At 44.3% G+C, this 25,818-nt stretch overlaps 1 pseudogene; it reads left to right on the top strand.

The window, feature by feature from the left end:
* The first annotated feature begins 1,269 nt into the window (after positions 1 to 1,269).
* The window catches only part of LOC142259031 (uncharacterized), a 33,258-nt pseudogene continuing 8,709 nt past the window's right edge, over positions 1,270 to 25,818 (top strand).

Here is a 25,818-nt window from a genome sequence, read left to right on the forward strand (position 1 = left end):
ATTGCTGTTAAAGCATTACAAAACGCAGGGACCAACCTGCAAAAAACGCACCTAAAACGCGGTAAAAACGCATGTGTTTTTCGGTGCGTTATTAGTGCGTTTTTTTAACACAGGTGCGCTAATCCTTCACTCTCAAGAAATTTCTTAAGAAAAATCTTTTTTCTAGTGCACACAGAGCCTAAAGCGGGCTTTACATGCTACAATATATCTAACCATGTGTCGGCGGGTTACGTCGTAAGTGAAGCACATCCGGCATCGTTAGTGGTATTGTAGTGTGTGAAACCTACATGCGATTGAACGAATAAACGTTAATCGCATACACGTCGTTCAAAACCTAAAAATTGAACGTCGGGTTGTTCAATGTTCCCGAAGCAGCACATATCACAGTGTGTGACACCCCAGTAACAATGAACTGCAGCTTACCTGCGTCCCGCGGCTCCCGCCGGCTATGCGGAAGGAAGGAGGTGGGCGGGATGTTTACGTCCTGCTCATCTCCGCCCCTCCGCTTCTTTTGGCCGGCTGCCATGTGACGTCGCTGTGACGCCGAACGTCCCTCCCACTCCAGGAAGTGGATGTTCACCGCCCACATCGAGGTCGTATGGTAGGGAAGTACGTGTGACGGCAATTAATCGTTTGTGCGACACGGTCAACAAATTGAACGTGACGCACATACGATGGGGGCGTGTCACATCGCAAACGATATCGTATGCTTAATTGTAAGGTGTAAAGCAGGCTTAAGAATGAGCGGAAAAACTCTGGAAACCTAAAAACAATGGCAAACAAAAAAAACAGGTGAATATTTATAAAATAGTCACGTGCCATACATGTGGAGTAAAAGTCGCTTCTTAATATTATTGGATCAAGGATCTTCATTTTGGGTCCTGCAGCCCCAAAACCATGTATTGTTTTCTCCTTCATGCCATACATGTTAGCGTTATGTCTGCGGCAAGTGATCGGATATAAAGTCTCCAGTAATTATATTACTACACAGGATTCTTTATGATGTTACATCGTCATCTTCTCCCCATTCAGGTCCCTACAATATCGGATCCTCTCAATGGAGATCTTCTATATAAGAGAATTCTCCTGATTGCCCCATCAAGGATGGATATGGACAGGGACAAGATGGCGGAGAGGATATTACACCTCACCCTAGAGATCCTCTTCCGGCTTACTGGAGAGGTGAGAGATTCTGATGACGTCACATTACATCATTCTTATCTATGGGAATAACAGATGAACAGAACTGGAGAGGTGAGGACTCTGGAAATGTCTGGAGTGAGATTTATTACTGTGTCTCTCCATAACCAGGATTACACAGTAGTGAAGAAGACCTCTAGTGAGCGCTGTCAGGCCCCTGTGTCTGAGGGATGGGGAAGACCCCTGAGCCCAATCACGGGGCCTCCACCTCACCCCCCGATACATGAGGACATCACTGACCAGAAGATCCTAGAACTCACCTACAAGATGATTGAGCTGCTGACTGGAGAGGTGACACTGCTGGGAATGCTGGGACATTATACAGTAACGCTATGAAGGGATCGGGGGTGACGGTATCATTGTATGTGTCAGGTTCCTATAAGGTGTCAGGACGTCACCGTCTATTTCTCCATGGAGGAGTGGGAGTATTTAGAAGGACACAAAGATCTGTACAAGGACGTCATGATGGAGGTTCCCCAGCCCCTCACATCACCAGGTAATAGACAAGACTAAATACACACGGCCTATAATTATCTGTATGTAAGGAATGAATTCAGTCCCTGTATGTGTCTCCTCCAGTTCTGTCTAGTAAGAGGACAACACCAGAGAGATGTCCCCGTCCTCTTCTCCCACAGGACTGTAATCAAGAAGATCCCGATGTTCCTCAGGATCATCAGGTAGATGGAGAGAAGGAGCCATGAAATCTCCCTATGATGTGTAGACGGCTGTGAAGGTCTTGTGCTCAGTTTCATCCACCAGTATTATATGGTTTATTCTTCTGTAATGAGAGTGTGCCGCCCCCGTGCCAGCAGCTGACGCTGCTCGGATCCGGGCCTTCAGGGATGGTGGCTTGAGGGTCTCTGGACCCGGGGGTCTCACGGACACGCCGAATAAATGGGGGGACATAGATGTACAGGCTAGGCCGTAGTAAGTTCGTGACGCCTCCCACGGTGTGTGGTGAGGTGGGACACCACCGCTGCTGTTATGGGGTACCCAGGGGAGATGTTGTGCAGCAAGTTGCTAACCCCTCCATGGGTAGGGATGGTGGCCCCGGGACCCGGTGGCTCGGTGCAGGGGATGGCGACCGTAGGGGGTGTTGGTGTACTCACTGTTAGTAAAACACACAAGTCTCTGGTAAACCAAGGTGATGGTGGTCGGTGCCGCGGTTGGTTGCGTTCGGGTCCCCCACCCGGCTGGTGGTCTCTATCCTTTTTCTGCACTGCTTTGTGTAAGGTGGCCTTTCCTAGTGTGAAACTCAGGAGTTCGCTCCCGGCTGGATGTGGCCTAAGGAGCCATGTCCGCAGACGCTGGCCCGTGGGTTCTATGGGCCCTGGCGGTGACCTCCTATTTCTAATCGGTGGGCTGTTGTTTTCCATGAGGGACTTTGGGTGGGATAGGACCTCTAGTCCTGGCCTCAATCGGTTAATTAAACAGTTCCACTTGGTTCTGGTCCTGGCTTCAGGGTCCGAGAACCCCCCTTTGTGCTCCGGTTTCCGGGTCAGTTCCCCGTTTTGGTATTAGCGGGCTACAACCCTTTCCCGGTCCACTTCGGTTCCACTGAGCCGTCTTCCCGTCTCCTGCTGATGTAGACCACCGTCTGCCTCCTAGCCAGTGGCACCAGGGCTCCTACCCTGGTTCCGTTCAACTTGAACTCTCCTGCTGGAGCTACACTTCGCTCCAGCTCACACTCCTCTCCAAATTGAACTTCAGACTAAAACTCTGACTGTTTTCCTGCCCCGGGCTGTCTGGACCCCTGGGTGGGCGTGTCCCAACCGCCTGGTCACGCCTACTGGTGTGTCTAATTTTCCCTAAGGGGGGGTGACTAGGGTTTTCTGGTTGGCTGTGTGTTTCCTAGTGAGGGAACGGTGTAGTGCGGGGGCCTAACTTTGACTACCTGGTTTTGCCAGGGCGTCACAAGAGCGGTTGAGATGACAGGATTAGAGCTGATCATAGATGTGACTTCTCCATCTGTCTGTGACTTTTACAATATTTGTTTCAGGGGGAAGATCTGCCCCATATTAATACTACAGAGACATATGTGAGGGGTGATGAGCGGAGTAAAGAGGACATTCCTACAGATAACCGCCCAGGTGAGTAGTGACCACTCTCGGTATCTTATTGATGAATCTTCCTTCTCTCCGTTCTGCTGAATGTGCTGATTGGGTCATTATAAAGGTTCAGTCTTTTTTGCCAAACTTCCCTTTTATCACAAAACAAGGAAATAACGCACAGCTCCTAATAACAATGTAATTAATATCAGGGGGTAAAGATCTCATCCCACTTGGCAGGAGAAAATGATCTATTGAACGCCCATTTCCACGCCCCGTGAAATGGAGACATGGTGTTTAATATTTATCTATTATAAATAATTAGTACACATGAAAATAAGAAATTTTGTCATATATTTTATTCTCTGGAGGAAATGATCAATTAAAATTCTCAATCCTGAGGTAAAATCTGTATTCAGTGAAGACTTTCCCATTACTGAGAGGAGATGGCCGTTGTTACTGATGAGATCATATAATAAAAAGAGGGAGGAGCTATAGGCAGAGGGAGGAGCTATAGGCAGAGGGAGGGTCTAGAGGGACAGCTCCTCCTTCTTCTATTTACATAGAATCCCATCAGAATGATAGAAGAACCCCCGGTGATCTCAGCCAGTGACTGCAAAACTTTGACTCCAAATGGTCTTTGTTCTGTGTTGAGGAAAAAAATATTAGCAATACACACTCTAAGGAAAATGTATGTACCGTCCGGATCAACTCGCGACTCCAAAATTTGGTCGGGAAGGGATTTTTGGAAAGCTGTAGGCTATAGAAACACCCTTCGTTTTATTATTTGGGTTAGTAGAAATGGACTAGGTATTGTAGTATCTATATGAATATTTAAGAATGAAGAGGATTTAAAGTATGTTTTCTGAAGTATAGCTATTGAGACCCTTTTTTTTAATGTATATAATAACATATCTAACTCTTTTTCATAGGACTATTTACAATAGAAGATGTAAATGTTAAATTAGCCATAGTCACAATTAGAGAAAGGGAGAGAGAACGACTAAAATAGGATATAGACGAGACAAACCTGGGGAGAAATGCGAAATTGGAAGGTACAACTTCCATAGGCCACACTAAACTATTAACTCCTAGCAGGACAAGACTGGACCTTATGAACAGGTACCAATACCTAAGTGGGGTTGAGGAAGCCAAGACAAATAACATTCAAAAGAGACCCCTATTACTCAAATATCCAAAATATGTATAGTATATTAAACAATAAAAAAAGACTGAAAGAAAGAAAGCTGAAAAAAAGAAAAGATAAAAGTACCACCAAATATTTCCAGACCACCATTTATAGGCATCAATAATGACTGAATTGTAAATCAAGTGATTGTAATAAGTACAGATCAGTCATCCTGGAGAAGACCTGATGTTTCTAAGATTCTCATCACTCAGGGATAAGTGTTGTGATTTTGGTGACTGCTATGTCTCCTAATTAGCATGTGGGCGCAAAGGAGGTAAAGTACAACGTGCCGGCCACGGCAGATGACTCTGAGGCAAGTCAAAGGCGGATAAGATGGTCGAGAGGTCCCCCAATTTCTTGAATCCTGCGGAGCCGCCATCTTTTTTTTTTTTTTTTCAAATGTTGAAATGGGAACCCCCAGTGGTAGGAGATCTCTTGGTCTTGAAGTAATTTAGTGAGTGGTCCTAAGGCTCTACAAAGTTAAAGTGTGCTCCTGGCCAGATCTGGAAGGATAACAATGTCACAGCCTTAGGCGGGCTTTGCACGTTGCGACATCGCAAGCCGATGCTGCGATGTCGCACGCGATAGTCCCTGCCCCCGTCGCAGGTACGATATCTTGTGATAGCTGGCGTAGTGAAAATTATTGCTACGCCAGCGTCACATGCACTCACCTGCCCTGCGACCGTCGCTCTGGGCGGCAACCCGCCTCCTTACTAAGGGGGCGGGTCGTGCGGCGTCATAGCGACGTCACACGGCAGGCGGCCAATAGCGGCGGAGGGGCGGAGATGAGCAGGATATAAACATCCCGCCCACCTCCTTCCTTCCGTAGAGCCGTCGGCGGCAGGTAAGGTGATGTTCCTCGCTTCTGCGGCGTAACACACAGCGATGTGTGCTGCCGCAGGAATGAGGAACAGCATCGTACCTGTCGCGGCAGCATAATTATGGAAAAGTCGGAGCCTGCAGCGATGATACGATAACGACGCTTTTACGCTCGTTCATCGTATCATCTAGAATTTACACACAACGATGTCGAAAGTGACGCTGGATGTGCGTCACTTTCGATTTGACCCCACCGACATCGCACGTGCGATGTTGCAACGTGCAAAGCCGCCCTTACAGTTATATGGTTTTTTTAGATCTTGCAGCTTGTGAAATAGTTTATTTCTACTTGTAAAAATGAATGCAGTACACAATGTCACGTGGTCTTGAGGCCAAGGTGGATTTGGGACCAAGAGCTCTGTGAATTATATCCATTGCAATAAGCAAGTGCTCTTTCCGCCCAAGTAAATCAGAGGATAAAGTATTAATGGTTTTCTTCAGCATATGGGAAGAGATTTCTTCAGACACGCCATGAATACGGAGATAGTTTAATCTGTGATGTTTCTCTATGTCATCTAAAAATGTTAAAATATCTGAGATCTGAGTGGTATGTTCAGATATAAGAACATATTGGTCCTCTATTCTTTGATACAAAAACGCTGTGTCAGACTCTAGGTTATCCACTCTGTTACCCACTTGCGTGATGTCCTGTTCAAAAGAATATGGGCCTCGGTCTGAGTCTCTTGTAGTCTAGTAAACATGGCCTCCAGGTCCTGCTTTGTGGGGATAGAGCACAGATGTTCTCTCCAATCCCACTTGTCTCCTTCAAAGAGGACTGTGATTAACTACACAAGAATATGACACCTACACCATGATAAATCGCTAAGCTATGCATAGCTGATGGCTCTAAAACACATTTACTCACAGATACAGAATCGGCAGGAATTCTATTAGATTTCAGATCCTAATGCAATACATATTACTGCACAATCTCTCCTGAAATGGGGAGCACTAATACTTCCTCCACTTTTTTTTTGGCAAGAACTCATAGTAGCTTCAATGATCCGTCTTAAATGAGTAAAACTCTGGTTTACTGGACTATATTAAAAAGTTCTCTCTAAATGTTTAATATTTCTTCAATAAACTCATATGACAAAAATGATTGGTCCTTACAATAGTTTGGATTGCAGAGAGCCCCCGAGCCACATACTCTAATTACTCCAGATGTTTCACCTCTAGTTACGAAATCATTGATGCTGAAGACTGTCGGGGTGGAGGGCGATTGTTTTAGTGGATTGAACATCATGGTCTATTGTTTCCCGCTCTGCTTTGAGGTCTACTGTTAGATTGTGAACGTTTTTTGTTTCAGTAAATAATTATTCTAATTACAGATTGCTACATAACTTGTAACTTATTTAGCTATTTTAGAAGTTATATCCTTATATTTTTAAATATTAAAAATATTTTTATTCTTGGCAGATGGCTGTATCAGGAGATCAGAGGGACTACTGACATTTTCAATTTTTAAATCAGATGCCTTTGATATCACACAAGCTGTTACTGAAGCAAATACCATTACTCCAGATATACCATCATCCCTTCACAGCAAAGATCTATCATCTGCTTCTTTTAAACAAGTCCAACCTTCTGATTTATCCCAGACTGTTAAGAAAAATAAAAGTCACAAAACAGGCATTCAAAATAGAAGTGCTCTTACAGCAAAGAAGACATTTTCAACTTTAGAATATGAAAATATCCATAAAAAAATTCACACAGGGGAGAATATATTTTCTTCAGAATCTGTTAGTTACCAGACAACTCACACCGAGGAGAATCCATTTTCATGTTCAGAATGTGGGAAACAATTTAGCCATAAATCAGACCTTGGTAATCACCAGAAAATTCACACAGGAAAGAAGCCATTTTCATGTTCAGATTGTGGGAAATGTTTTACACATACATCAATTCTTGTTAAACATCAAAGAATTCACACAGGTGAGAAGCCTTTTATTTGTGCAGAATGTGGGAAATATTTTGCACGTAAATCACTTCTTGTTAAACATCAAAGACATCACACAGGGGAGAAGGCTTTTTCATGTTCAGAATGTGGGAAACATTTTAACCAGAAATCAAATTTTGTTGCACATCACAGAATTCACACAGGGGAGAAGCCATTTTCATGTTTAGAATGTGGGAAATGTTTTGTACGGAAATCAAATTATGTTACACATCAAAAAAGTCACACTGGCGAAAAACCGTTTTTTTGTTCAGAATGTGGGAAATGTTTTCTATGGAAATCACACTTGGTTATACACCAGAGAACTCACACAGAGGTGAAGCCTTTTTCATGTTCAGAATGTGGGAAACATTTTACACTTAAATCACAAGTCATTACACACCAAAGAACTCACACAGGGGAGAAGCCGTTTTCATGTTCAGAATGTGGAAAACATTTTAACAATAAATCAAATCTTCAAAGCCACCAGAAAATTCACACAGGGGAGAAGCCATTTTCATGTTTAGAATGTGGGAAATGTTTTGTACGGAAATCAAATTATGTTACACATCAAAAAAGTCACACTGGCGAAAAACCCTTTTTTTGTTCAGAATGTGGGAAATGTTTTCTATGGAAATCACACTTGGTTATACACCAGAGAACTCACACAGAGGTGAAGCCTTTTTCATGTTCAGAATGTGGGAAACATTTTACACTTAAATCACAAGTCATTACACACCAAAGAACTCACACAGGGGAGAAGCCGTTTTCATGTTCAGAATGTGGAAAACATTTTAACAATAAATCAAATCTTCAAAGCCACCAGAAAATTCACACAGGGGAGAAGCCATTTTCATGTTTAGAATGTGGGAAATGTTTTGTACGGAAATCAAATTATGTTACACATCAAAAAAGTCACACTGGCGAAAAACCCTTTTTTTGTTCAGAATGTGGGAAATGTGTTCTATGGAAATCACACTTCGTTATACACCAGAGAACTCACACAGAGGTGAAGCCTTTTTCATGTTCAGAATGTGGGAAACATTTTACACTTAAATCACAAGTCATTACACACCAAAGAACTCACACAGGGGAGAAGCCGTTTTCATGTTCAGAATGTGGAAAACATTTTAACAATAAATCAAATCTTCAAAGCCACCAGAAAATTCACACAGGGGAGAAGCCATTTTCATGTTTAGAATGTGGGAAATGTTTTGTACGGAAATCAAATTATGTTACACATCAAAAAAGTCACACTGGCGAAAAACCCTTTTTTTGTTCAGAATGTGGGAAATGTTTTCCATGGAAATCACACTTGGTTATACACCAGAGAACTCACACAGAGGTGAAGCCTTTTTCATGTTCAGAATGTGGGAAACATTTTACACTTAAATCACATGTCATTACACACCAAAGAACTCACACAGGGGAGAAGCCGTTTTCATGTTCAGAATGTGGAAAACATTTTAACGATAAATCAAATCTTCATAACCACCAGAAAATTCACACAGGGGAGAAGCAATTTTCATGTTCAGAATGTGGGAAATGTTTTGCACATAAATCAGATATTGTTAAACATCAGAGAACTCACACGGGGGAGAAGCCATATTCATGTTCAGAATGTGGGAAATGTTTTTCACTAAAATCACATTTGGTTACACACCAGAGAACTCACACAGAGGTGAAGCCTTTTTCATGTTCAGATTGTGGGAAACGTTTTATAAATAAATCAGATGTCATTACACACCAGAGAATTCACACAGGGGATAAGCCATTTTCATGTTCAGAATGTGGGAAACATTTTAACGATAAATCAAATCTTCGTAAGCACCAGAAAATTCACACAGGGGAGAAGCAATTTTCATGTTCAGAATGTGGGAAATGTTTTGCACATAAATCAGATTTTGTTATACATCAGAGAACTCACACGGGGGAGAAGCCATATTCATGCTCAGAATGTGGGAAATGTTTTACACGAAAATCACATTTGGTTACACACCAGAGAACTCACACAGGGGAGAAGCCTTTTTCATGTTCAGAATGTGGGAAACATTTTAACGATAAATCATATTTTCATAAGCACCAGAAAATTCACACAGGGAAGAAGCAATATTCATGTTCAGAAAGTGGGAAATGTTTTATATCTAAATCACATTTGGTTAAACACCAGAGAACTCACACAGGGGAGAAGCCTTTTTCATGTTAGGAATGTGGGAAATAATTGGCAGATTAATCATGTCTTTTTATCCATCAGAGAACTTGCACAAGGGAGAAGACTTTTTCATGTTCAGAATGTGGGAAATGTTTTACACATAAATCACATCATGTTACACATCGGACAACTCGCACGGAAAAAACCTTTTTCATATTCAGAATGTTTTAGGGCTCATGCGCACGTTGCGTCCTGTCCATTGCTGAAATAAATGCATCCTCTGGCAGTTAATGATTTTGACAATTTTGGTTTTGTTAAAAAACCCCGCATTTAATACGCATGCGTTTTCCGTGCATTTTCGTGCGTTTTGTGTGCGTTTTAAGTGCCTTTCAAATGCTTTTTGAATGCTTAAACTGTGTTGTATTTTCTAAACATTGTCTATTTGAAATAAAGTTTAAACAATGAAACAACATGGGGAAAAAAAACACATAAATAGAGACCTACTGATGTAATTTCCTTCTTCACTAAATTCTCTTGAATGTGGTGATTTTGATAAGGTTGATGCAAAATGCCTCAACAAACAGGAACACTACGTCTAAGGAGGGCCCAGAGAAATAGATTACTTATAATTCTTATGTTATTATGTCGTCGTCATCTACTTCAGGTAAACTTAAATTTAATTTATTAATTTATTTTTATGTTAACATTTAATTATTATGAACTAATATTTTAAAACATGTCATATCAGATACAGGAAACCAAAATGTGGGTTCATCCACTATTAATGGATCGTGAGGAGAAGGGTCATTTTACATTATTATACCGAGATTTAAGAAGGTAAAACATTTTTTTAAATAATTAATCATTTCTAAAAAATATAACAAAAAACACAATAAAATAAAAGAAAATATATACTAATAATTTAATAAAATCATAACCAAAAATTTGGCTTGCAATGTAAATTTAACGATTTGAACATTATAACAAATAATACAAAAGACAATGGAGATATAAAAACTTATTCACAAAAAAGTTGATAAATGTTTTTGATGAAGATGTAACGAGGAAATTTTAGGAAAAAAATAATATTTTAATTGTTATTCATTTTTACAAATGTAACAGGTATGAGGACAAATTCATAGCTTTCTGTCGGCTACCAATAATGGGTTTTGATAGGCTACTACACATTGTTAAAGAAGAAATCACATACAATGACACTCTGATGCGCAAGGCCATCTCAGCTGAGGAAAGGCTGTTGATCACCTTGCGGTAATTTGCTCAATCATACTTTTCATGTTCATTGTAGATTAATGAAATTATGTATGGCTATAAAAGATGTTGATTAAAAAAATACAATAAATATATTTTTTTTTATTTTAGATTTGTAATACATTAATATTAAAAATATTATTTTTTCCAAAATTACCTTAACAATTAAGGTAACACAAAAAAAGAATTAAGTTTATTATTTCTTGATTTATTATAGAAATTAACAAATAATAAATATATTATTTGACACAATTTTAAACATATTAGATAAGTTGTAACGATTAGAGATGAGCAAGGTTCGAGGTTCGCCAATTTCATGTTCGAGTGATTTTGGGGGGTGCTCGAGATCGAACTCGAGCTTTTTGCTAAAAGCTCGATAGCTCGAGTTACGTTTGAGAACGGTTCGATCAGCAAAAAGCCTATCTATTTACTAGCTGGCTTTTCACTGTAATAGTGTGAGTCACTGTGACTCACACTATTGTCAAATTTCAGCGTATAGTGTGCGTGGGGGATGCGGTTTAGATCTGTGCTGCTGAGAGAATGCCGATCGCCATTTTTTTTTCCCTAAGCGCGCGTGCAGTGGTGCGGGCCAGGATGTCGGCCAATCACAGACACACAGCTAAGTGTACTTTTTGCCAGACAAGCAAGGGCATGTGTCATAGGCTGTGAATGTCACATGTCCTTGCCTTATAAATACGGCCATTTTCCCTCACGCCGCCATTATCTGCTTTCTGCGTGTGGGAGACAGTCACCGCTCACGCCGCTCCTGCCGCCGCTCCACAAATTTCAATAAAAATAAGGCATTATGTATATGACACTTATGTCCTTAATAAACACATAACTTTAATATTACCAATTTCTTGTATGATTCCCATACCTGGCATATCATCAAATTATAAAAAATAATTAAGTCATGTAATTTTTCAGATAATACTCTTCTTTAGTATATAAATGCATTGTGATACCATACTTCAATTTTTTTTATTCCCAATAATGATTCTTTGTACTTGATTAATATTGATTATTAAAATATTGTGTAGACATGTATAATAATCAAACATAAATATGTAATTAGGACCACAACCTTTTTTTTTCTTTTAATATGAAATATGATGTTATGGAAAAAAAAATCATATATCAAGATTAAATTGAATTAAAATTGATGTTGTAAATCTTCAGAATAGACTTTATATTACCTTCTTATTTCAGAAGAAAATGTTTACCAATCTGTGTATCAGTAAAATAAAATATTATAAAACTATATAAAGGTAAAGACATTGGAAATACTTTTCTAGAATGAGAGTCTTCAGAGTAAACCTTTGATATGGGTTTTACCCATCTATAATTTAATTAAATCCTGACACACATCTATACTAAAGTAATATGAATAAGATACATTCTGAATAAATTCCTTCATTGCTAATACTTACTACTACTGTACTTTAAACTTATTTTATTCTAAATAATATATATATAAGGCGCATATATATATATATATACATATATATATATATATATATATATATATATATATATAGAGCCTTGAAGTTAAAAAGGTCTTCCTTTTTTTATTTCTCTTGAAGCTTCAAAGACTTTTCTGGATTGAATTTCAGTCAAAAGCTGTTCAGTCAGTCATTCAGACACACATATGTACACAGGGCTATCCACATAACTTAAAATTATGAGGACGTTGGACAAACAAATATTGTTCCTTTTTTTTCTCAATTTTTTCTATGCACATTTCAAAAATATGATAATTTGAAGTACTTCTTTAAATATACGAATGACATTTATCACATATACTCATGTGTAACACAGATACTGTACTTTTGGCACAGTCACTTTTGACAGTACGACAGTCACATATTATTAGCTCAGTATTCAAATGTCACATGCATTAGTTATATTAAGATGCAAAGAACATTCTGTCAGCAACAATACGCGTGTAAGTATTCCACTCAAAAAACTCAGGTTACACATATTATTATTATTATTTATAGAGTACCATTAATTCCATGGTGCTGTACATGAGAAGGGGGTTACATACAGAATACATATACAAGTTACAATAGACAGACTAGTACAGAGGGAAGAGGGCCCTGCCTTGCAGGCTTACATTGTATAGGATTTTGGGGAGGAGACAGTAGGTGGGGTGTAGGTCGGGTGGCAGCTCCGCTCTGCACGGTGGTCGGGCGGCAGCTCCGCACGGTGGTCGGGCAGCAACTCTGCACGGTGGTTAGGCGGCAGCTCCGCACGGTGGTGAAGCAGTGAGATCATTGTAGATTATAGGCATTTCTGAAAAGATGAGTTTTCAGGTTCCGTTTGAAGCCTGCAAGTGTAGCAGATAGTCTGACGTGTTGAGCCAGTGAGTTCCAGAAGACTGGGGATGCACGGGAGAAGACTTGGAGTCGGTTGCATGAGGAGCGAATTAGAGAGGAGGAGAGAAGGAGATCTTGGGAGGACCAGAGGTGGCGTGTTGGGGTATATGGGATATTAGTTCAGAGATAAACGGAGGAGACAGATTATGGACGGCTTTGTAGGTCAGTGTTAGTAGTTTGAATTGGATACGGTGGAAGATTGGGAGCCAGTGGAGGGACTTGCAGAGAGAAGTGGGGTGGTATTGAGGCGAGAGGTAGATCAGTCGGGCAGCAGAATTAAGGATGGACTGGAGAGGGGAGAGCGTGTTAGCAGGGAGGCCACAGAGGAGGATGTTACAGTAATCGATGCGGGAGATTATTAGGGCATGCACTTGCATTTTTGTAGTTTGAGAATTGAGGAAAGGACGGATTCTGGAAATATTTTTGAGTTGAAGATGGTAGGAGGTGGTGAGGGATTGGATGTGTGGTATGAAGGATAAGGCAGAGTCAAAGGTCACTCCGAGGCACCAAACTTTGGGTACTGGCGAGAGCATGGTGTTATTTATTGTAATCGATAGATCAGGTGTAGACTGTAGGTGAGATGGAGGAAAGATTATTAATTCAGTTTTAGCCACAGTAAGCTTTAGGAAGCGAGAGGTGAAAAAGGAGGCTATAGCAGATAGACATTCCGGGATTCTGGACAGCAGATATGTGACATCTGGGCCAGAGAGATAGATCTGAGTGTCATCGACATATAGGTGGTGCTGGAAGCCATGGGACTTTATGAGTTGTCCCAGGACGAATGTATAGATGGAAAAAAGTAAGGGTACCAGGACAGAGCCTTGAGGGACGCCAACAGAGAGAGGCCGGGATAAAGAGGTTGTGTGGGAATGGGAGACACTAAAAGTGCGGTTGGAAAGGTATGAAGAGATCCAAGAGAGGGCAAGATCTCTGACACCAAGGGAAGAGAGGATCTGCAATAGGAGGGAGTGGTCGACAGTATCAAAGGCTGAAGACAAGTCTAGAAGTAGGAGTATGGAGAAGTGCTTGTTAGCTTTGGCAGTAAGTAAGTCATTTGTGATTTTAGTCAGGGCAGTCTCTGTAGAATGATGTGGACAGAAGCCAGACTGTAGGTTGTCAGAGAGTTAGATGAGAGGTGGGAGGAAAGTTCAGCATGGACATGCTGTTCCAGGAGTTTTGAGGTGAACGGGAGTAGTGATATGGGGCAGTAGCTGATAGTAGAGGTTGGGTCGAGGGAAGGTTTCTTTTAGGATAGGTGTGACTGTTGCATGTTTAAAGGCAGAAAGGAAGGTACCAGTCGTCAATGATAGGTTGAAAAGATGGGTTAAGGCTGGACTAAGGATAGTAGTAAGGTTTGGGAGGAGGTGGGATGGGATCGGGTCAAGTGCGCAGGTAGTGAGGTGCGCTTTTGACAGAAGATGTGCCAGTTTTCTTTCGGTGATGAGGGGAGGACGTTTATGGGGGAGGGGCAGTGGTCTGTTATATGAGGGGGTTTTGGTGGTTGAACAGAGAAGACTTGCCTTATTTGGTCGATTTTTTTTCTTTGAAATAAGTGGAAAAGTCTGCAGAAATAAGAAGTTGGAGGGGGCAGTGGTGGGCGAAGGAGGGAGTTGAAAGTATTGAATAACTGGGGTTGTGTGTTAAAGAGGATATGAGGTTTCTGAAGTATTCCTGTTTAGCGGAGGTGAGGTCTGAACGAAATGTGTGAATTGCATTTTTGAATGTGGTGAAGTCTTCCTGGGAGTGCGTTTTCTTCCACCGCAACTCTGCAGCCCTAGACACTTGCCGAAGTTTTTTAGTGAGGTTGTTGTGCCAGGGCTGTCTATTGATTCGTCTCACTCTGCCATGCACAAGGGGAGCGACTGAATCAATAGCTGATGTGACTGTGGTGTTGTAGAAGTGGTGGCACAGTTTGTGTCATGGAGTGAAGATATGGAAGACAAAGGTAGGATAGTCAGAGAGGGTGTGCATGTTGAGGTGTGCAAGGTTTCTGCAGGGGTGTGCTAGGTGCTGGACAGGGGGGGCAAGTGAGGATAGGGCTGAAAAGGTCAGTAGATGATGGTCAGATAGGGGGAGGGGGAAAGTTGTGAGGTCAGAAAAGGAACAGAGACTCATGAAGATAAGGTCCAGTGTGTGTTCATCTTTGTGGGTGGCAGAGGTGGACCACTGAGTTAGACCAATAGATGAAGCAAGGGTGAGGAGTTTGGAAGCAGCTGATTGGCGGGTATCAGTGGGGATGTTGAAGTCACCCATGATGATAGTAGGAATGTCAGCAGAGAGAAAGTGTAGAAGCCAAGCAGAGAACTGGTTGATGAAGGCAGTGGTAGGGCCCGGGGGTTTGTATATGACGGCCACTTGGAGGTTGGAGGGAGAATAGATGTGGACAGAGTGTACTTCAAAAGAAGGGAGGACAAGGGAGGGTAGAGGTGGGATTGGGTTAAAGCTGCAGTTGTTAGAAAGAAGGAGACCCACTCCTCCACCCTGTCTATTGCCAGGGCGAGGAGTGTGGGTGAAGTGGAGGCCATCGTAGCATAGTGCAGCAGGGGAGGCAGTGTCAGAGGGTGTCAGCCATGTTTCGGTGAGGCCCAGAAAGGATAGATTGCTAGAAGTAAAGAGATCATGAATGACGTGCAGTTTATTACAGACAGAACGGGCATTCCAGAGCGCTCCAGATAGAGGGGGCGGCGGAGTAGGTGAGAGGGGAATGGATTTTATATTGGAGAGGTTGCGGTAGTTACTAGTATGTGTAGTAGTATATTAGTTACATTACAAATAGCACTAAGAAAGATATATGTATTCATATATTTAAGAAAAATGGTTAAAAACTGATGCTCCTCTGGCGATTGATACCTGAGAAGATAATTATTTAGCATGCTTTTGTAATTAGCCTTACACAATATAAGATATATTTTACCTGTTTGAGGATAAGATTAAATTTATAAAGAAAGATTTAATATTCATCAATCTGCTTTTACTGAGAAATTCTGAGGAAAATAAAATAAAATTATTATAATATTTGAGAAAAATGAAACACTTAAAATAAGTTGTACTTATCCTTATTATTACATTTGAAATATTATTATTAATAAACAGAGATCAAATTTATTAATTCTTCAACTAGATGAAAATATAACTTTCATTTTACTGTCACTAATTTCAAGTATACAATATACTATCTAGATGCATCTATAAAAAGTATGCAATACATAGATACATTGTATATGAATAATTATAAATATCAAAAACAATCACCATATTTTAATTAATTCAGAAATCCCCTTTACCCAACTGAAGACCAAACCTGATTTTTTTCTTCAAAGATTCGATCTATTATGGTCATTTTCAAATTGTTGGAATCTCTGAAAATATTTTGTAACTCCGCTATTTCCTTTACATGAGACAGAGGAGAATCCATCATCTGTTTCTGTCTGTCAAAGTTTTTAAAAATAATTTGTCTCTGAGTGGATCCTGTGACAATTCCCTCCTTCATTGGAGACAAGGAAAGAGAGGTTTCTCCTGTGAAAAAGGATTTTTAGATAATAATTGAAGCGGATTGTATGATTTGTAATTTACATGCAATTTCCTATGAATTTCATAAATTTTGTCACAGGAATATTTGGATCTGGGAGACAATGTTGGTTTTTCATAGAATTTCTCCTTTTTTGGTTTAGGTTTTATGGCATTCATTAATTACTGTTTTAATTTAATTTAGGGATTCCTAACAAAATCGATAAATCTGGTACATTCGAATAGGGACCTTTTCTGTAATGCGATAGTACAGGTTTTGGCATCCAGAAATTTGAATTTCTTTACGAATGTGTGTATCATTGCATTTGATCTGACATTAGAGATGACTGCCCTATATAAACGTTCAAAAACAGACATAAATGAGAACGTATCCTCATTCTGTTCAATTTGTAATTCCTTCAACATCTCATAATTTGAACTATCTTCATTTCTTTCACAAAAAAATCAGATTCCTCAGCCTATTGATATCATTATCATTTGGAGACACAAATGTCTCATTGTCAGAAGACTTTTTTAATGCCAGCTGTCTGAAAAATTGTTGTGGTATCCACATATAGAATATCTGAGTTTTCTCATTATTGGTTAAATTGAACTTTTCAACAAAACTTTAAAATATTTCTGAATTTCTGCACACATGTATCTTGGGATCATATGCAGGAATTAATTTGCATACATCCAACAGGTTCTTTCTGAGTTTAATTTCTAACTTAGCCTGTTCTATTTTTAGTAACTGACTATCGCCATGCTCTCTGACTCCTCACCCTTCTCTGACTCCTTTCTGCACATGTCCTTCTCTGGCTCCTCCCCGTTCTGGCTTCTCTATGTAATTTCCTGCCTCTCCACCCTTTTCCTACATCAGTTCCGGTGTCCTTAAAATCACCTTCAATGGACAGCACATGTCTGCAGCCATCTTGGGGACGATTACAGCCTAATTCAATAATATCACATTTCAGGTTGTAAGCAATCTCTGAATTTCTCTAATACTGACTTGTGGAAATCCTGGACTAGATGTGATATATTTCTAAGCTTCTCTTTATATTTGTTAAAAAATACCTTAGAATTTACTTGAGAATTTGCAAGTTTACACTCAGCATAAAAGCTTAACCATAAATTCGCTAAACTAGACTTCTCTAAATGCTTATTTTGTTCAGAAAAACAATTTAAAGAAGTTGTCCAGTTACCAAAACTGATTTTTTTTTTCTTCTCATAAATCTTGCTAATATATGCCTCTCCACACATCTATTATGTTTTTTCAGCAATATTGCCTTTTATTGTGTTCTAGCAGCACATCCTCATTTCTGGCTCCAGCTCTGATGGGGTTAATCTCTCTTCTGACTTCCTGGGTTCAGTTCCTACAACTCCCATAATTCTTTGTGGCTCTAAGGCTGTAACTAACACACCCACTGTATCTAACACCCCCACTCAGCTCTCCACCCAAAGACTCCTCCCTGCCCCTTTCCAGTGTGGATGCACTGAGAGCAATCACAGCAGAGACAGCCGAAGCTCCCAGCACAACCAGGGGAAGAAAGCGTCTATCTTCTGCTTGTTCTCATATAGTTCATAGTCTGTGTGTGTGTGTGTGTGTGTGTGTGTGTATAGTTATATTGTGTGTGTGTGTGTGTGTGTGTGTGTGTGTGTACAGAAATTATTATTAGCCAATAATAATTAGATTATTATTGTGAAAAAATAGTAGGGGGAAAAAAAACCGAAGGGGTCATGAGATTGCTTTTTTTCCCTCTTGCCTAGTCTGTGTGTCGTCCGTATCATCCGTGTGGCATGCATTTTGCAGGCTACTTTCACATCAGCATTTTTTTTGCCTGTAGGCAAAAAAACGCAAACCACATATGACCGGATCCTGTGGATTAAATGTGCAACACATGCAACCGTTATTTTACCGGATCCTTCTGCAGCGGGACACAGAATTTATCGGCCGGCGCTGGAGTCAGCTGACTCCTGATCTCACAGCCCGCACATGCTGCAATAGCTGCAGGTGGGCTCATTCACATGACCGCTCCGTTTGTCCTGGTCAGTTCCTGTTTTTTTTTGGCGGACCCACGGACAGGAGCATCTTTTCAATGTCTTTTGTGTAGGATCGGATGGCACATGGGAGCACTTCCATGTGCATCCAATCCTACAAAAAAACACATTGGATGCCGTATGTCCGCTCCATTATTATGGAACATGTCCTATTCTGTTCCGTAATAATGGACCGTGACTCAATACAAGTCAATGGGTCCGCAAAATTCCCGGAAGCCACACGGATGCCACACAGATGCATCCATGAAAAAAAGGACCTTTTTTGGCAGCCCGCAAAAACGGAACGGTCATGTGAATGTAGCCTTAACAGCAGTCATTGCCTGCTGCCGATCACATGTGACCGTGTGCGGGCTGTGTGTACAGGAGTTCAGCTGAGCTCAGATCAGCTGACTTCAGTGTCGGCCGATTAGGCTGGGGCCACACTGGGAAAACTGCGATCCCCTCGCGTGACACTCGGCTCACGCTCAGTACAGCAGAGCTGAGTGTCATGCATGTGTCCCTGCGACTGAGGTCTGACTGTGCGAGCAGACCTCAGCTGCGGGGGGCAATCCGGCACTCAGGAGGGCGGGCCAGCGCTGTGGAAGGGCGGGTGGGATTTCTCTCCCTCTCTCCTCCGTAGTCGGCTACTGCGATTCTCACTCTGCACTCGCGGTACACCGATGTATCACAAGTGCAGTGCGATTTTTCTCTCACCCCATACACTTGAATGGGTAAAAGAGAGAGTCTTGCATTACAACTGCAGCATGCTGCGATTGTTTTCTCGGTCCGATTAGGGCTGAGAAAATAATTGCTCATGTGCGCTGATACACAGGCTAATATTGGTCCGAATGGAATGCGATGTTTTATCGCACTCCACTCGCACCGTTTTTCTTGTCATGTGGCTTAGGCTTTACTTGTTCTGTGTCCCCCTGCATCCATCACAGCATGTGCAGGCTGGAGTTCAGCTGCGTTCAGATCAGCTGACTCCAGTGCTGGACTGAACACGCTGCGATGGATGCAGGGGGACACAGAACAAGTAATCGGCCGACACTGGAGTCATCTGATTACTTGTTCTGCTGGCGCTGTGGTCAGGAGTATGGGTGAGTGACCAGTAAAATGCTCTGGTGCTCGATGGGCAAAGCCCATGTCATATTTTTTTTTTTTTTTTAAAATTCATAAAAAAAAACCCAACAAAAAAACAATCACATAGCCCTAACCCTAGGGTTAGGGGTAAAAAAAAAAAGTGTGGGCTCCCGCTCTATTTTCTATTGCCCAATGGAAAATCTATGTACAGCAGGCAGGTACGGGCTGCTCCCAACCCCCAGCTGCCTATTTGTACCCGGCTGGGAACTAAAAGTATAGGGAAGCCCTTTTTTTAAATTATTTCATGAATTTCAGGGGGGAGAGAAGAGGGGAGGGGGAAAAAAGAGGGGTGGGAGAAGAGAGTGGGGGGATAAAAGAGAGGGGGGAGAAACGGGGGGGGGAAGAGGGGTGAGGGAGGGGGAGAAGATGGGGGAAAGAAGGGGGAGGGAGAAGAGAGGGGGGAAGAAGAGAGGGGGGGAGAGAGGTGCTCTGTCACCAACTTGCTCCACTCTGTGACTTGTGGTGCAGGTGACAGAGTGGAGACAGTGACAGAGCAGAGCGGTGACATGCTCTGCTCTGACACATGCGGTGCTGCATGTCACCAGCTTGTCAGTGTCTTGCTGCGTCCTGTAGCGCTGGTGGGAGGAGCACATGACCACCCTGCCCGTCACCGCCAGTTCTCCTGACATCGCTGCAGAGCAGGCGGGTGGAGAGTGAGATCAGTACTTACATGACGGGGGGATTTCAGCTGAAGAACCCCCCTGTACGCCACACAGGCGCCCCGTGCCTCACCATCTGCCGGACGCTCAGCCCTCTTCACCGCTCCACACTGGCGCCCTCCGGATCCTCCCCTCGCTGCAGGGCTGTGACGTGCGGTAGTCACCGCCCACAGCCCTGTCAATCACTGTGAGTGGCGCCAGCATCCTCTGACGTAACCGTCAAGTTTGAGAGGCCGGAACTTGACGGGACGTAAGAGGATACTAGCGGCCACAGCACCAGGGGGTCATGTGACCGGCACTGAGCGTGCAGGATAGCGCCGCTCAGTGCCAGAAGTGCAAATATAAGCCAATGCAGAAAACTCCTATAATACACTCATAGAGAAAATAAAAAAATGGGTGAACCACCCCTATAAATTCATTCTTACCTTGGCTTATAACTCTTTTGTGACTTGAACCTTGTTCAGCACTTGTAGTACTTCTTATGGACTGACTTATTCTTTTTCCTCCAAAGACACGTCAAAGGATGATCTTCTGTGGCTTTGACTCTTCAAACTTCATTTAAACAAACTCATGCGTATGTTTAGGTTCTCGTTTGATTTAAACACAGTTCTGTGCAATTCCCTGAGGCTTTTGGACAAGTTCATTATACATCAGCACTGCCCCCCACCTTTTGTACAAAAGGTTAGGGAAATGAGACAAAAACAACAAAAAAAACGGCAGTAACCAGCGTCAAAAGGAAAAATGACCACTCATAGGAAAAACCACCATAGGAATGACCACTCATGGGAAAAACAGCTGTGTCAATCAATTAAGCTGACTCGCCATTGTTAAAAATATATCCCTTCAATATATTTTTCTTTATGTACGCGATGAAATATAAGAACCGATAAACTTCTTAAATGTAAAAATAAATAATGTATTTTATATTGAGTAAAAATGACAAAAATAGAAGAGTTCATTAAATCAGTTACAGAAATGAAAAATAGTATTCTTTGTTAGCTTACATGAAGGGTTCAATAATAGTCCATATCTTTACTAAATCAGTAGAAGTCTTCATTCATCTTTCCCTGGTTCCTGAATGGATAGGCAAGGATGATATGCTGTAGGCCTGACAGCATGTGTTACCATGGTGGGTCTTCCATGCATCCCACATGCTGCAGGTTGACTCTCCCGAGCAAGAGTGACCCCCCCTGAGAAGTGTCATGTTATATATGCAGCTGTTCAACACCATATAGAGAGATTCTGCTGTACACATGAGGTAAGCCTCCAATATACACAGGACTGTCAGCATATATACTCAATATGTCCTATTATAATGGGTTTGATAGCTAGATGTATTAATAATATTTCATGTTTTTACAGTACACCTCGTACACACACGGCTCCGCTCCGTACACCTCGTACACACACGGCTCCGCTCCGTACACCTCATACACACACGGCTCCGCTCCATACACCTCATACACACACGGCTCCGCTCCTTACACCTCGTACACACACGGCTCCGCTCCGTACACCTCATACACACACGGCTCCGCTCCTTACACCTCGTACACACGCGGCTCCGCTCCGTACACCTCGTACACACACGCTCTGCTCCGTACACCTCGTACACACACGGCTCCGCTCCGTACACCTCGTACACACACGGCTCCACTCCGTACACCCCGTACACACGCGGCTCCGCTCCGTACACCTCGTACACACACAGCTCCGCTCCGTACACCTCGTACACACACGGCTCCACTCCGTACACCTCGTACACACGCGGCTCCGCTCCGTACACCTCGTACACACGCGGCTCCGCTCCGTACACCTCGTACACGCTCGGCTCTGATCCGTACACCTCGTACACACACGGCTCTGATCCGTACACCTCGTACACACACGGCTCCGCTCCGTACACCTCGTACACACGCGGCTCCACTCCGTACACCTCGTACACACACGGCTCCGCTCCGTACACCTCGTACACACGCGGCTCCACTCCGTACACCCCTTACACACGCGGCTCCGCTCCGTACACCTCGTACACACGCGGCTCCACTCCGTACACCTCGTACACACACGGCTCCGCTCCGTACACCTCGCACACACACGGCTCCACTCCGTACACCTCGTACACACACGGCTCCACTCCGTACACCCCTTACACACGCGGCTCCGCTCCGTACACCTCGTACACACGCGGCTCCACTCCGTACACCTCGTACACACACGGCTCCGCTCCGTACACCTCGCACACACACGGCTCCACTCCGTACACCCCTTACACACGCGGCTCCGCTCCGTACACCTCGTACACACGCGGCTCCGCTCCGTACACCTCGTACACACACGGCTCTGATCCGTACACCTCGTACACACATGGCTCTGATCCGTACACCTCGTACACACACGGCTCCACTCCGTACACCTCGTACACACGCGGCTCCACTCCGTACACCTCGTACACACACGGCTCCGCTCCGTACACCTCGCACACACACGGCTCCACTCCGTACACCCCTTACACACGCGGCTCCGCTCCGTACACCTCGTACACACACGGCTCCGCTCCGTACACCTCGTACACACACGGCTCCGCTCCGTACACCTCGTACACACACGGCTCCGCTCCGTACACCTCGTACACACACGGCTCCGCTCCGTACACCTCGTACACACACGGCTCAGCTCCGTACACCTCGTACACACACGGCTCCGCTCCGTACACCTCGTACACACGCGCCTCCGCTCCGTACACCTCGTACACACGCGGCTCCGCTCCGTACACCTCGTACACACGCGGCTCCGCTCCGTACACCTCGTACACACACGGCTCCGCTCCGTACACCTCGTACACACACGGCTCCGCTCCGTACACCTCGTACACACACGGCTCCGCTCCGTACACCTCGTACACACGCGGCTCCGCTCCGTACACCTCGTACACACGCGGCTCAGCTCCGTACACCTCGTACACACGCGGCTCAGCTCCGTACACCTCGTACACACGCGGCTCAGCTCCGTACACCTCGTACACACGCGGCTCAGCTCCGTACACCTCGTACACACGCGGCTCAGCTCCGTACACCTCGTACACACGCGGCTCAGCTCCGTACACCTCGTACACACGCGGCTCAGCTCCGTACACCTCGTACACACGCGGCTCCGCTCCGTACACCTCGTACACACGCGGCTCCGCTCCGTACACCTCGTACACACGCGGCTCCGCTCCGTACACCTCGTACACACGCGGCTCCACTCCGTACACCTCGTACACACGCGGCTCCGCTCCGTACACCTCGTACACACGCGGCTCCGCTCCGTACACCTCGTACACACACAGCTCCGCTCCGTACACACACAGCTCCACTCCGTACACCTCGTACACACGCGGCTCCGCTCCGTACACCTCGTACACACGCGGCTCCGCTCCGTACACCTCGTACACACGCGGCTCCGCTCCGTACACATCGTACACACACGGCTCTGATCCGTACACCTCGTACACACGCGGCTCCACTCCGTACACCTCGTACACACGCGGCTCCGCTCCGTACACCTCGTACACACGCGGCTCCGCTCCGTACACCTCGTACACACACAGCTCCGCTCCGTACACACACAGCTCCACTCCGTACACCTCGTACACACGCGGCTCCGCTCCGTACACCTCGTACACACGCGGCTCCGCTCCGTACACATCGTACACACGCGGCTCCGCTCCGTACACATCGTACACACACGGCTCTGATCCGTACACCTCGTACACACGGCTCCGCTCCGTACACCTCGTACACACACGGCTTTACTCCGTACACCCCGTACACACGCGGCTCCGCTCCGTACACCTAGTACACACACGGCTCCGCTCCGTACACCTCGTACACACACGGCTCTGATCCGTACACCTCGTACACACACGGCTCAGCTCCGTACACCTCGTACACACACGGCTCCGCTCCGTACACCTCGTACACACGCGGCTCCGCTCCGTACACCTCGTACACACGCGGCTCCGCTCCGTACACCTCGTACACACAAGGCTCCGCTCCGTACACCTCGTACACACGCGGCTCCGCTCCGTACACCTCGTACACACACGACTCCGCTCCGTACACCTCGTACACACGCGGCTCCGCTCCGTACACCTCGTACACACGCGGCTCCGCTCCGTACACCTCATACACACGCGGCTCCGCTCTGTACACCTCGTACACACGCGGCTCCACTCCGTACACCTCGTACACACACGGCTCCGCTCCGTACACCTCGTACACACACGGCTCTGCTACATCCACACTGTAAACCCCTCCTGACCCCACACATAAACTTCCCCTCATCCAGCACCATGACAACCAGCACAGCAGAGTCCTGCATACGCTGAGGAGCTGACCATGTGACCCCTGACTCCTCCCCTCCATGTGACATCATCACAGGTCCTGTAAGCACAGAGCAGCCATATATCTAGTGTGCGGCTTTGCAGGTGGAGGTAGGTGCAGGGGCGCTATTATTTTGGGGTCATCATCATTATCATTAACCCCTTTATGTCCAATTCCAGACCAGTTTACTCCGGTTCTTGATCAGATACATTTTCATATTAGAAAGGGGGGAGCCAGCACTGCTTGATCAGACATGTCAGATGGGAGATAAATCCCCTCCCCCGGTCCCCCGTCTGGCCAAAGTGCCCCCCATTCCCCCTCCCCATACTGATCATCTAAGATGGTGGCCGCACGCATTAATCCTCTTATTTCTGTCACATGTGACATGTCAGATGTGACAGAAACGTCCTCCCCAGGTCCAGCTAAGTCACCCTCTGTCACTCCCTGGTCCTCCCCCGGTCTCCGAATACGAGCTGCTGATCTGTCCTCACGATCCCTACTCATCCTCTGAAAAATATCGGCCGCATGCGCAGAGCGGTTCTAACCCCAGGGCTTGATGCCAGGTGACATTACACAGCTGGTATCAACCCCATTTATTACCCTGTTTGCCACCGCTCCAGGGCAACGGGATGAGCCAGAGTGAAGTGCCAGGATTGGTAAATCTAATGGATGCGCCACTGCTGGGACGGCTGCAGCCTGCTATTTTTAGGCTGGGAAGGGCCAAATAACCATGACCCTTCCCACCCTGAGAATACCAGACGCCAGTTGTCATCTTCACCTTGGCTGGTGATCCAATTTAGGGGGAACCCATGTTTTGTTTTGTTTTTTAAATTATTTATCAATAATTTAAAAAAAAACAGCGTTTGGTTCCCTCTGTTTTGGATTACCAGCCAAGGTGAAGATGCCAACTGTGATCTGCAGGCTTCAGCCATCTGCTTTACCCTAGCTGGCTATCAAAAATGGGGGGACCCACATAGGTTTTTTTAAATTATTTATTTTGTGGCTACATTTAAGGTAAACACCCTTCACTGCCACATGAAAGTCACTAAAGGGT

This window comes from Anomaloglossus baeobatrachus (genome assembly GCF_048569485.1).
Source record: "Anomaloglossus baeobatrachus isolate aAnoBae1 chromosome 5 unlocalized genomic scaffold, aAnoBae1.hap1 SUPER_5_unloc_22, whole genome shotgun sequence".
In the NCBI taxonomy this organism is placed as follows: Eukaryota; Metazoa; Chordata; class Amphibia; order Anura; family Aromobatidae; genus Anomaloglossus; species Anomaloglossus baeobatrachus.